Source organism: Camponotus vicinus, unplaced genomic scaffold, assembly GCF_025532165.1.
Source record: "Camponotus vicinus isolate PSW18456_S1 unplaced genomic scaffold, iyCamVici1.0 SCAF_12, whole genome shotgun sequence".
NCBI classification, from domain to species: Eukaryota; Metazoa; Arthropoda; class Insecta; order Hymenoptera; family Formicidae; genus Camponotus; species Camponotus vicinus.
The window spans coordinates 5464644-5475719 of record NW_028141948.1 but is presented as its reverse complement, the minus strand read 5'-3'; positions in this window follow the sequence as shown (position 1 = coordinate 5475719).

Genomic DNA, 11076 nt, shown 5'->3' with positions numbered 1-11076 from the left:
CTCTCGCACGCGCTAACGAACCGGCGGGAACTCGCCGCTCGTCGTCTCCCCCCTCGCCCCACCCTTCGCCGCGCGACGCCGAACCGTTCGCCTGTACCCGCCGGCTACGTAAAATTTCACTTTTTTTCTTAGGCGACAACCACGACAATGTTGGACGGGTTGCGTCCGGGCGGGGCTGACACTCGTACATATTATTAATACGCACGATTCGTATCTAAGACCTAAAAAATATACTTATTGTCGAATAAATAAAAAAATATTTTACTCGAGATTCGTCATCTTTCCCCCGCCGTATTGTTATCGGCTTCCGTCTCTCTCTCTCCCTTCCTACCGGCGGCGGCGGGAACTCGCCGCTCGTCGTCTCCCCCTCGCCCCACCCTTCGCCGCGCGCCCGTCCTCTCGCGCGAACCGTTCGCCCGTACCCGCCGGCTACGTAAAATTTCACTTTTTTTCTTAGGCGACAACCACGACGATGTTGGACGGGTTGCGTCCGGGCGGCGCGAGCGAGAGAGGCGCGCCCGTCGTCCTCTCGCGCGCGACGTCACGGCGTTTACCCACCCGACGGCTACGTAGAATTTTGCATTTTTATTACCCATAGTGGATAGAGAGAAATTCCCCCCCGCGCGGCGCATGCGCCGCGCGGTTCCCCAGCTTCGCGCTGGGGAAATCTATTTTTAGAATTAAATGAGTTAGAACCAACATAGCCCCCCTACTCTAGTCTTATGTATTTTGGCCCGCTGAATTCGAATCTGACGTCAGAATTGCTCCACACGTCATAGTTTTTTTTAAATCTCAAAAATAGACGAAAATTTCGTAAAAATCGACATTCTAGGGTAGTAAGACTGCGCTTCTTGAGGAAAAAGTTACAGAAATCATATTTCCATGTATTTTCAGGCATTATAAATCCAAATCCGATTTGTCACACCAATCATACCATCGATTCCATTAACATTTGTCATGAAAAAGTAGCAATCTTCCGTATTCCGTATTTGATTTTAGTTCATTCATAAATCTTATATTGGAAAGAATTAATCTTATATTCTCCAAGTCCAAATTTTGAGAAAAATTTTTTCGAAACACAGCTTCTAGCTGTTAAGTTCGTATAAGATGCAGAAATTTCTTTATATAGGTCACAAACCTCCTTTCATGTCTTTAAAGCGCTAGAGATACATGAAAAAAAAGATTGTGCTATCTGGAGATAAAAATCTATCTTAATATCTTCGCATCTTGATAAATAGAATCTGTTTGCAGTAAATTTTAGGTGTTACAACCTGAAAAAAAAAAAGCACAAAAAAAAATTGGATAGAGAGAAATTCCCCCCCGCGCGGCGCATGCGCCGCGCGGTTCCCCAGCTTCGCGCTGGGGAAATCTATTTTTAGAATTAAATGAGTTAGAACCAACATAGCCCCCCTACTGACTAGCCTAGTCAGATTGCCAGCACAGAGTACTTTTTTTTTTGTGGGCCTGTGTAATTGTACGTTGAATTTCAGCTGTCGTTTTCTATTTTTTTAGTTATGTGTTCTGAAAGAATTTCCAGGATTTCCTAATTTTTTGAAATTTTTCAAAAGTGCATGAAGAAATAAAAAACATGACAGCTAAAGTCTGACAAAAATTACACAGGCCCATAAAAAAAAAAGTACCCTGTGCTGGCGATCCGACTAGACTAGTCTTATGTATTTTGGCCCGCTGAATTCGAATCTGACGTCAGAATTGCTCCATCACGTCACAGTTTTTTTTAAATCTCAAAAATAGACGAAAATTTCGTAAAAATCGACATTCTAGGGTAATAAGACTGCGCTTCTTGAAGAAAAAGTTACCGAAATCATATTTTAATGTATTTTCAGACATTATAAATCCAAATCCGACCTAGAATATAAACGTTGTGCTCAATTTTTTTTGTGCTCATTTTTTTTTCAGGTTGTAACACCTAAAATTTACTGCAAACAGATTCTATTTATCAAGATGCGAAGATATTAAGATAGGGTTTTACCTCCAGATAGCACAATCTTTTTTTTCATGTACCTCTAGCGCTTTAAAGACAAATTAATTTGAAAAGAGGTTTGTGACCTATATAAAGAAATTTCTGCATCTTATACGAACTCAACAGCTAGAAGCTGTAAGTTTTGAAAAAATTTTTCTCAAAATTTGGACTTGGAGAATATAAGATTAATTCTTTCCAATATAAGATTTATGAATGAACTAAAATCAAATACGGAATACGGAAGATTGCTATTTTTTCATGACAAATGTTAATGGAATCGATGGTATGATTGGTGTGACAAATCGGATTTGGATTTATAATGCCTGAAAATACATGGAAATATGATTTCGATAACTTTTTCCTCAAGAAGCGCAGTCTTACTACCCTAGAATGTCGATTTTTACGAAATTTTCGTCTATTTTTGAGATTTAAAAAAAACTATGACGTGTGGAGCAATTCTGACGTCAGATTCGAATTCAGCGGGCCAAAATACATAAGACTAGCATAGTCAGATCGCCAGCACAGGGTACTTTTTTTTTGTGGGCCTGTGTTATTGACTATTTTTTGGAAGCGCTTCAAACTCACGGTTGAGAGAGTAAGCATTTTTATAAAATTACCTTTTGTAGTTTAGCTCTTGAATAATAAATTACAATTTGATTTAAATTAAGATTTTTTACAAAAATATCTTATTGAGACATTGTACATTTATACACATTTGTATATAAAAACTAGAAAAATAATATTTCAATAAATTTAGAATTATTGCTGATAATTACTATTATGTTATTAATAAACAGGGTGGGACATTTAAAGTGTTACAAGTTATCTTTGAATATACACATTTTATATATATAGCAAAAAATGTTTCAGACAAATGTTATTTTATTCGAAGAGAGATATAAGAAGGACACATTGGTTTGACCTTGGATAATCGTTTGAAGATAACATGAAAGTCTTTAATTTCTTAAATGGGAACTCGCATTTTCCATGACACTTTCCTGTATTTTATCTCAACAGCTTTTCAAAACACTATAATAAAGTATTGTTTCATTTAGTACTTTTGAAGATCTGAGACTTGAAATAATTTCTTAATTTTACATAAACTATAACATATCTCGTAAAATATTTATTTTTCGCTGATCTTATCTTTGAGATAAGATAATTGAAAAATGAATATTTTATGAGATATTTTATAGTTTATGTAAAATTAAGAAATTATTTCAAGCCTCATAATTCGAAAAGTATTACAAAAAATATTTTATTATAGTGTTTTCAAAAGTTCTGAAGGTAAAGTACAAGAAAGTGTTATCGAAAATAGGGGTTACCGTTTAAGAAATTAAAGGTGATCTGTATGTCATTTTCCAACGATTATCCAAGGTGAAACTAATCGCTCCTTTTTACATCTCCCTTCAAGTCGAAACTTTTGTCTAAAACATTTTTCGCTATAATGTGTACTTTCAGAGATAATTGCCCATATTCTGAAAATTCAGAATGTGGACCAATAGCTTGTAACTCTTTAAATGCTTCACTTTGTATGTACACATACACATACAAACACATATACACATACAAATACACATACATAAATCATGATGAAAAAAAAAATTTCTGAAAAATAAGAATACAGTCCTTATCTTTATATTTATCTTTATAATTATATATTTTCTATATGTAAGTTTTTTTATAATAGCTATTATATAAGTTTTTGCAGTAATTAGTGCCACAGGCGATCTATTCGTGAGCTGGTTGTTTTACAAAATATTTCTTGTCAGAAGCGGTTTGCATGTGCGCTCTGATTATGAAAAAAATTGTTTATTTCAGAGGCGATCTATTCGTGTGCTGGTTATTAAAAAATGTAATCCAGAGGCGATCTATTCATGTGCTGGTTATTAAAAAAATGTAATCCAGAGGCGATCTATTCGTGTGCTGGTTATTAAAAAAATGTAATCTAGAGGCGATATATTCGTGAGCTGGTTGTTTTACAAAATATTTCTTGTCAGAAGCGGTTTGCATGTGCGCTCTGATTATGAAAAACAGTTTATTCCAGAGGCGATCTATTCGTGAGCTGGTTGTTTTACAAAATATTTCTTGTCAGAAGCGATTTACATGTGCGCTCTGATTATGAAAAACAGTTTATTCCAGAGGCGATCTATTCGTGAGCTGGTTGTTTTACAAAATATTTGTCAGAAGCGATTTGCATGTGTGGTCTGATTATGAAAAAAATTGTTTATTCCAGAGGCGATCTATTCGTGTGCTGGTTATTAAAGAAATGTAATCCAGAGGCGATCTATTCGTGTGCTGGTAATTAAAAAAATGTAATCCAGAGGCGATCTATTCGTGTGCTGGTTATTAAAAAAATGTAATCCAGAGGCGATCTATTCGTGAGCTGGTTGTTTTACAAAATATTTCTTGTCAGAAGCGGTTTGCATGTGCGCTCTGATTATGAAAAACAGTTTATTCCAGAGGCGATCTATTCGTGAGCTGGTTGTTTTACAAAATATTTCTTGTCAGAAGCGGTTTGCATGTGCGCTCTGATTATGAAAAAAATTGTTTATTCCAGAAGCGATTTATTCGTGTGCTGGTTATTAAAAAAATGTAATCCAGAGGCGATCTATTCGTGTGCTGGTTATTAAAAAAATGTAATCCAGAGGCGATCTATTCGTGTGCTGGTTATTAAAAATATGTAATCCAGAGGCGATCTATTCGTGTGCTGGTTATTTAAGAAAAATGCAATGCGGTTTGCATATATGCTTTAGTTTTTTGAAAAAATTACACAGTTCCACAAAAAAAATGAAAAAAATACCTCCGGGGTTTGAGTAGGTGTACTATATGTTTTTGGGGTCGCTGAATCCGAATCCGATGTCCATTTAACTCCATGTCATCAGGATTTGTCATAACCTCAAAAAAACTGCTCAATAACGGCATATCTCAATAACTCCTGCTCTATAACCCCATGAACACTTAAAACCATGAAAAATAAAACCCCAAACACCTCAATCCTTTAACATCTTCCCCCCACAACCCCACAACTTCATAACCTCATAACCCCATAACCCCATAGCCCGATAACCCAGAGAATTAGTGATAACGACACTTGTGAGCATCTTAGCCTTGACGTTCGGTGTCTGCGGGCCAGATGTGGTAATTTAGACTTCGAATGCGAATTCAAATCTTATATTCGTGGTGCCTACATTTTGCCGAACCCAGGAACAACGACGAGGACGTAGAAGGCTTTTGTTCCCTTCGGGGTGCTTCATTAGAGTGTGTCCCCTTGCCTCACACTTTTTGGGGTGCTTTATTACAGTGTGTCCCCTTGCCTCACACTTTGGAGATATTTCATTAGGAGTAATACCCTTCTTGCCTGGACTACGAAGCAGTACTATTTTTAAATGGACCCCAAATTGTGATCTTTTTACACCAAACCGACATTCTCACTGCGTTATCACCAATTTTTTGGGTTATGGGATTTTGGGGTCATGAGGTCATGGGGTTGAGGTGTTGTGGAGTCGATGAGAATGTGGTGTCAAGTCTCAAGTATCACTTCTGGCTCGTAGACACTGAGTTTCATGGCTGAGATGCTCACAAGTGTCGTTTTCACTAATTCTTTGTGAGATTATGGGGTTATGGGGTTGAGGTGTTGTAGAATCGATAAAAATGTAGTTTCAAGTCTCAAGTACCACGTTTGGCCTGCAGACACCGAGCGTCAGGGCTGAGACGCTCACAAGTGTCGTTTTCACTAATTTTCTGGGCTATGGGGTTATGGGGTTATGAGGTTATGAAGTTGTGGGGTTGTGGGGGGAAGATGTTAAAGGATTGAGGTGTTTGGGGTTTTATTTTTCATGGTTTTAAGTGTTCATGGGGTTATAGAGCAGGAGTTATTGAGATATGCCGTTATTGAGCAGTTTTTTTGAGGTTATGAAAAATCCTGATGACATGGAGTTAAATGGACATCGGATTCGGATTCAGCGACACCAAAAACATATAGTACACCTACTCAGACCCCGGAGGTATTTTTTTCATTTTTTTTTGTGGAACTGTGTTATTAATAATATATTTTAATATTATTATATATTTAGCATATGTGTATATAACTATTATCATATATCTCTTAAGATTTTTTACTTTTTAATGTATTCATTTAATTTAATTTTTATTTATTTAATCAAAATACAAAAGGGGAATTAGCTAACTTAAATTTGCATATTGCCAGACTTAATTAATTAGATCAATTTGATTTAAGCTAATATTGCAATTACACATTAAATATTATTTTTTGAAAAACATTTATTTAATTATAAATTTATGTGTGTGCAATATGTAACTTTTATAATAAACATAAATCTTATTACTTAATCTTATAATAAATAACAGTAAAATTTTTAACGCGCTCAAACGTGATTCTTATAATATTATACTTATAAAACATTATAACTTAATATTTAATTAATTAAAATTATAACTTAATATTTAATTAACTTAACATTTTAACTTAATATTTAATTTTATAATGTATAATAATATTGTAACATGTATAATAAATTTAATTGTATAATGCATAATAAAAATTGTTATAGAGAATTCTAATATAGAGAGTTCCTCTTTTTCTCTATCTGGAAAATATATATTATTATTATTATTTATATATATTTATATATTATATATATATATGTATACAGGGTGATTCTGAACAGACGTTTGTCTTTAAAAAGATAAATTGTCGAGTCTATTCTAAGACGATTTTCCCTTTACCAAAATTGTCTACGAGGCTTAGTTTTTAAATTATTAAATAAAATAGTTCGCGAATTACGGAACGAGTACAAGAGGTAGACAGGGACGGCGCAACTCACCGTCCGATACAGGCGATCATGTGGGGCGCACGACGCGATCAGCTGATTGCTGCACACGATGAGTGTAACAATCAGTGTGTGTGTGTGTGTGGGGGGGGTGTATTTATGCACGCGTATCCACACATGCACCGTACTCTCTCTCTTTCTCTCTCTTTCTCTTTCTCCCTCTTTCTCTCACTCTCTCACTCACTCACTCACTCACTTATTCTTACCTTAATAATGAGATTCTTCATACTGCTGATAAATAGCAGTGCCCAGTGTGTTGCACGATAATAATCGTCGTCGACGAGACGTCGTTTCTTCAACACGCAGTCTGACACAAATAAGCGAAGTTTTTTCTTTCATCACTTTCGACACTTTTACAAATTTACTCGCGCACTTAATCACTCACGATTGATAAAAGGAGGAATTTACCAACAGTTACGGTACGAATTTAATAAACGGTTAACGCATTTAATTATTAATTACACACTCGATTAAAGAAACGCGTTAACAGAACGCGATACTCGATGCAAAGCGCGCGACGACCGACGACAAGCAGGTCAGGTTAGTACTAGCGCGTAATGCTACACGTTTATGTTTGGCAGCGCTAGAGGCGCTAGTATTAACCTGATCTGCTTGTCGTCGGTCGTCGCGTCGCGCGCTTTGCATCGAGTATCGCGTTCTGTTAACGCGTTTCTTTAATCGAGTGTGTAATTAATAATTAAATGCGTTAACCGTTTATTAAATTCGTACCGTAACCGTTGGTAAATTCCTCCTTTTATCAATCGTGAGTGATTAAGTGCGCGAGTAAATTTGTAAAAGTGTCGAAAGTGATGAAAGAAAAAACTTCGCTTATTTGTGTCAGACTGCGTGTTGAAGAAACGACGTCTCGTCGACGACGATTATTATCGTGCAACACACTGGGCACTACTATTTATCAGCAGTATGAAGAATCTCATTATTAAGGTAAGAATAAGTGAGTGAGTGAGTGAGTGAGAGAGTGAGAGAGAAAGAGAGAGAGAGAGAGAGAGAGAGAGAGAGAGAGAAAGAGAGAGAGTACGGTGCATGTGTGGATACGCGTGCATAAATACACCCCCCCCCCCCACACACACACACACTGATTGTTACACTCATCGTGTGCAGCAATCAGCTGATCGCGTCGCACGCCCCACATGATCGCCTGTATCGGACGGTGAGTTGCGCCGTCCCTGTCTACCTCTTGTACTCGTTCCGTAATTCGCGAACTATTTTATTTAATAATTTAAAAACTAAGCCTCGTAGACAATTTTGGTAAAGGGAAAATCGTCTTAGAATAGACTCGACAATTTATCTTTTTAAAGACAAACGTCTGTTCAGAATCACCCTGTATATATATACAGGGTGGCCCATTTTAATACATCCAGTCGAATATCTCGAAAACCAAGCCCGGGAGAGAAATATGTTTCAGACAGAAGTTGTTTGGTTTCGAGGGGGCCATAAGAGGATACCATTGGTTTGACCTTGAAGAGTTATTTGAAGGTCACATGAAGGTCACCTTCAATTTCTTAAATAGAACACTATATTTTCTATTGCACATTCTTGTAGCTTATCTCGAGAGCTTTCCAAAACACTATAATTAATAAGTACCTTTTCGTAAAGTACTTTTTGAGTTATAAGGCTTGAAATAATTTCTTAATTTTACATAAACCGTAAAATATCTTGTAAAATATTCATTTTTCGATTATCTTACCTTAATACTTTTATGTACAAAATAATGAGAGGAATCAATTGGTGTAAAGAAAACACATAGTTGTTTTTAAGAAAAAATATGGAATTGTTAATTGCAAATTACATATTTTTTCTTCAAAACAACTATGTGTTTTCTTTACACCAATTAATTCCTCTCATTATTTTGTACGTAAAAGTATTAAGGTAGGATAATCGAAAAATGAATATTTTACAAGATATTTTACGGTTTATGTAAAATTAAGAAATTATTTCAAGCCTCATAACTCAAAAAGTACTTAACGAAAAGGTACTTAATTACAATGTTTTGGAAAGCTCTCGAGATAAGCTACAAGAATATGCAATGACAAATAGTAGGTTCCATTTAAGAAATTGAAGGTGACCTTCATGTGACCTTCAAATAACTCTTCAAGGTCAAACCAATGGTACCATCTTATGGCCCCCTCGGAACCAAACAACTTTTGTCTGAAACATTTTTCTCTCCCGGGCTTAGTTTTCGAGATATTCGATTGGATGGATTAAAATGGGCCACCCTGTATATATATATAATATTGCAAATTGTTTTTCTAAATTATTAATTAGATTTCCTTATTGTTAGTTACAACATTGTTATATTTTAATTATTTTAAAGTTCAAAATAAGTTAAATATCACTTGAGTAAAAATACTAAATTAAAGTTTTTAAATGTATAAAATATTAAATAAATGATTTGTTTTTTACGATTATATTTTAATCTTTTCTTACGTAAAAAAGTACGAGAACTTAGTATGTACAGAAAAGCCAAAATAAATAAATAAGTTCTTTACTGTTTTGTAATTTGATTATTGCAAAAAATTAATAATAAATTTACTTGTTGCGATTCACTTTCTTCCCTTTTTCTTTTCTGTGGTATTTGTACTCCTTTTAATAACATCGGTAACGACCCAGGTAGCAAGCTGTCGTCTATTTGACGTCATGAATTAGTCATTCTTATGAAGTTCTGAAGTTTAAAATGACGTCCTAATGTCGCAAAAATGGCGTAGATTTGTCACAGGTACGTTACGTCATATAGTGACGTAAAAAATACGTCACATAGTGACATAAAGAATACGTCATTATTTTCGTGTTATTACCCAGGTACCCGATAAAAAATTTTTCATATATAATTAGACAAAACTAATTATATCTAGTTATACAAACTTATATATCAATTTTGTCCATATAAAAACAGATATGCTTATGTATAAATGGATATGAATGTACAGGGTTCAGCAAAAGTGTGGAAACCCCTTAATATTTCGAAAAATACGCATTTAAAAAAAAAATGTTTCATACAAAAGTTATAAGGTTTTATATGGCGCATTACACAGCAACATTATTATGACCTCGAATAGCGTTGTCAAGGTTATGTGAAGATCACCTCCAACTTTTTAAATGGGACATCCTATATGCTTTTGCATATTCTTGTAACTTATCTCGAGAGCTTTCCAAAACACTATAATTAAGTTAGTTTTCATTAAGTACTTTCCGAGTTATGAGGCTTGAAATCATTTCTTAATTTTACATAAACCATAAAATATCTAGTAAAATATTCATTTTTCGATTATCTTACCTTAATACTTTTATGTACAAAATAATGAGAGTAATCAATTGGTGTAAAGAAAACATACAGTTGTTTTTAAGAAAAAATATGGAATTGTTAATTGCAAATTACATATTTTTTCTTCAAAACAACTATGTGTTTTCTTTACACCAATTGATTCCTCTCATTATTTTGTACATAAAAGTATTAAGGTAAGGTAATCGAAAAATGAATATTTTACTAGATATTTTATGGTTTATGTAAAATTAAGGAATTATTTCAAGCCTCATAACTCGAAAAGTGGAAATAGCCTCATAACTCAATGAAGAAATACTTTATTATAGTGTTTTGGAAAGCTCTCGAGATAAGCTATAAGAATACGTAATAAAAAATAGGGGGTGCCATTTAAAAAAATTGAGGTGACCTTCACGTGACCTTCAAATGACTCTTCAAGGTCAAACCAATGGTACCGTCTTATGGCCCCCTCGAAACCAAATAACTTTTGTCTGAAACATTTTTCTCTCCCGGGCTTGGTTTTCGAGATATTCGACTGGATGGATTAAAATGGGCCATCCTGTATATATATACATATATATATATACACTACCGCTCAAAAGTATTTGCCCACTGTAAATTTTATCGAAAATTTTAAAACAAAAGTCTCTATTGTGACTTTATCAATATTTATTGTTTATGTACATATATAACATCCTTATCGATAGCTATTATGTTGAATAAGATTTGATATTTACCGATAATTAACCACGAAACTAAAGATAGCGCCTATGATTCATTTCTTGGAATTAATGTACTTATGTTTACCCGCGACAGGCACTTGATTATTTCGATCTTCTTTTATTTGGTAGCTTGGCATACAGAAGTAAGACGTATAATACAACTTTGCTTTAGTTATCTGCTCACTTGACTAAAAATCATAACTGTCTAAAATACTCTCTTTTTATAAAGACTTTTTTTCCCTC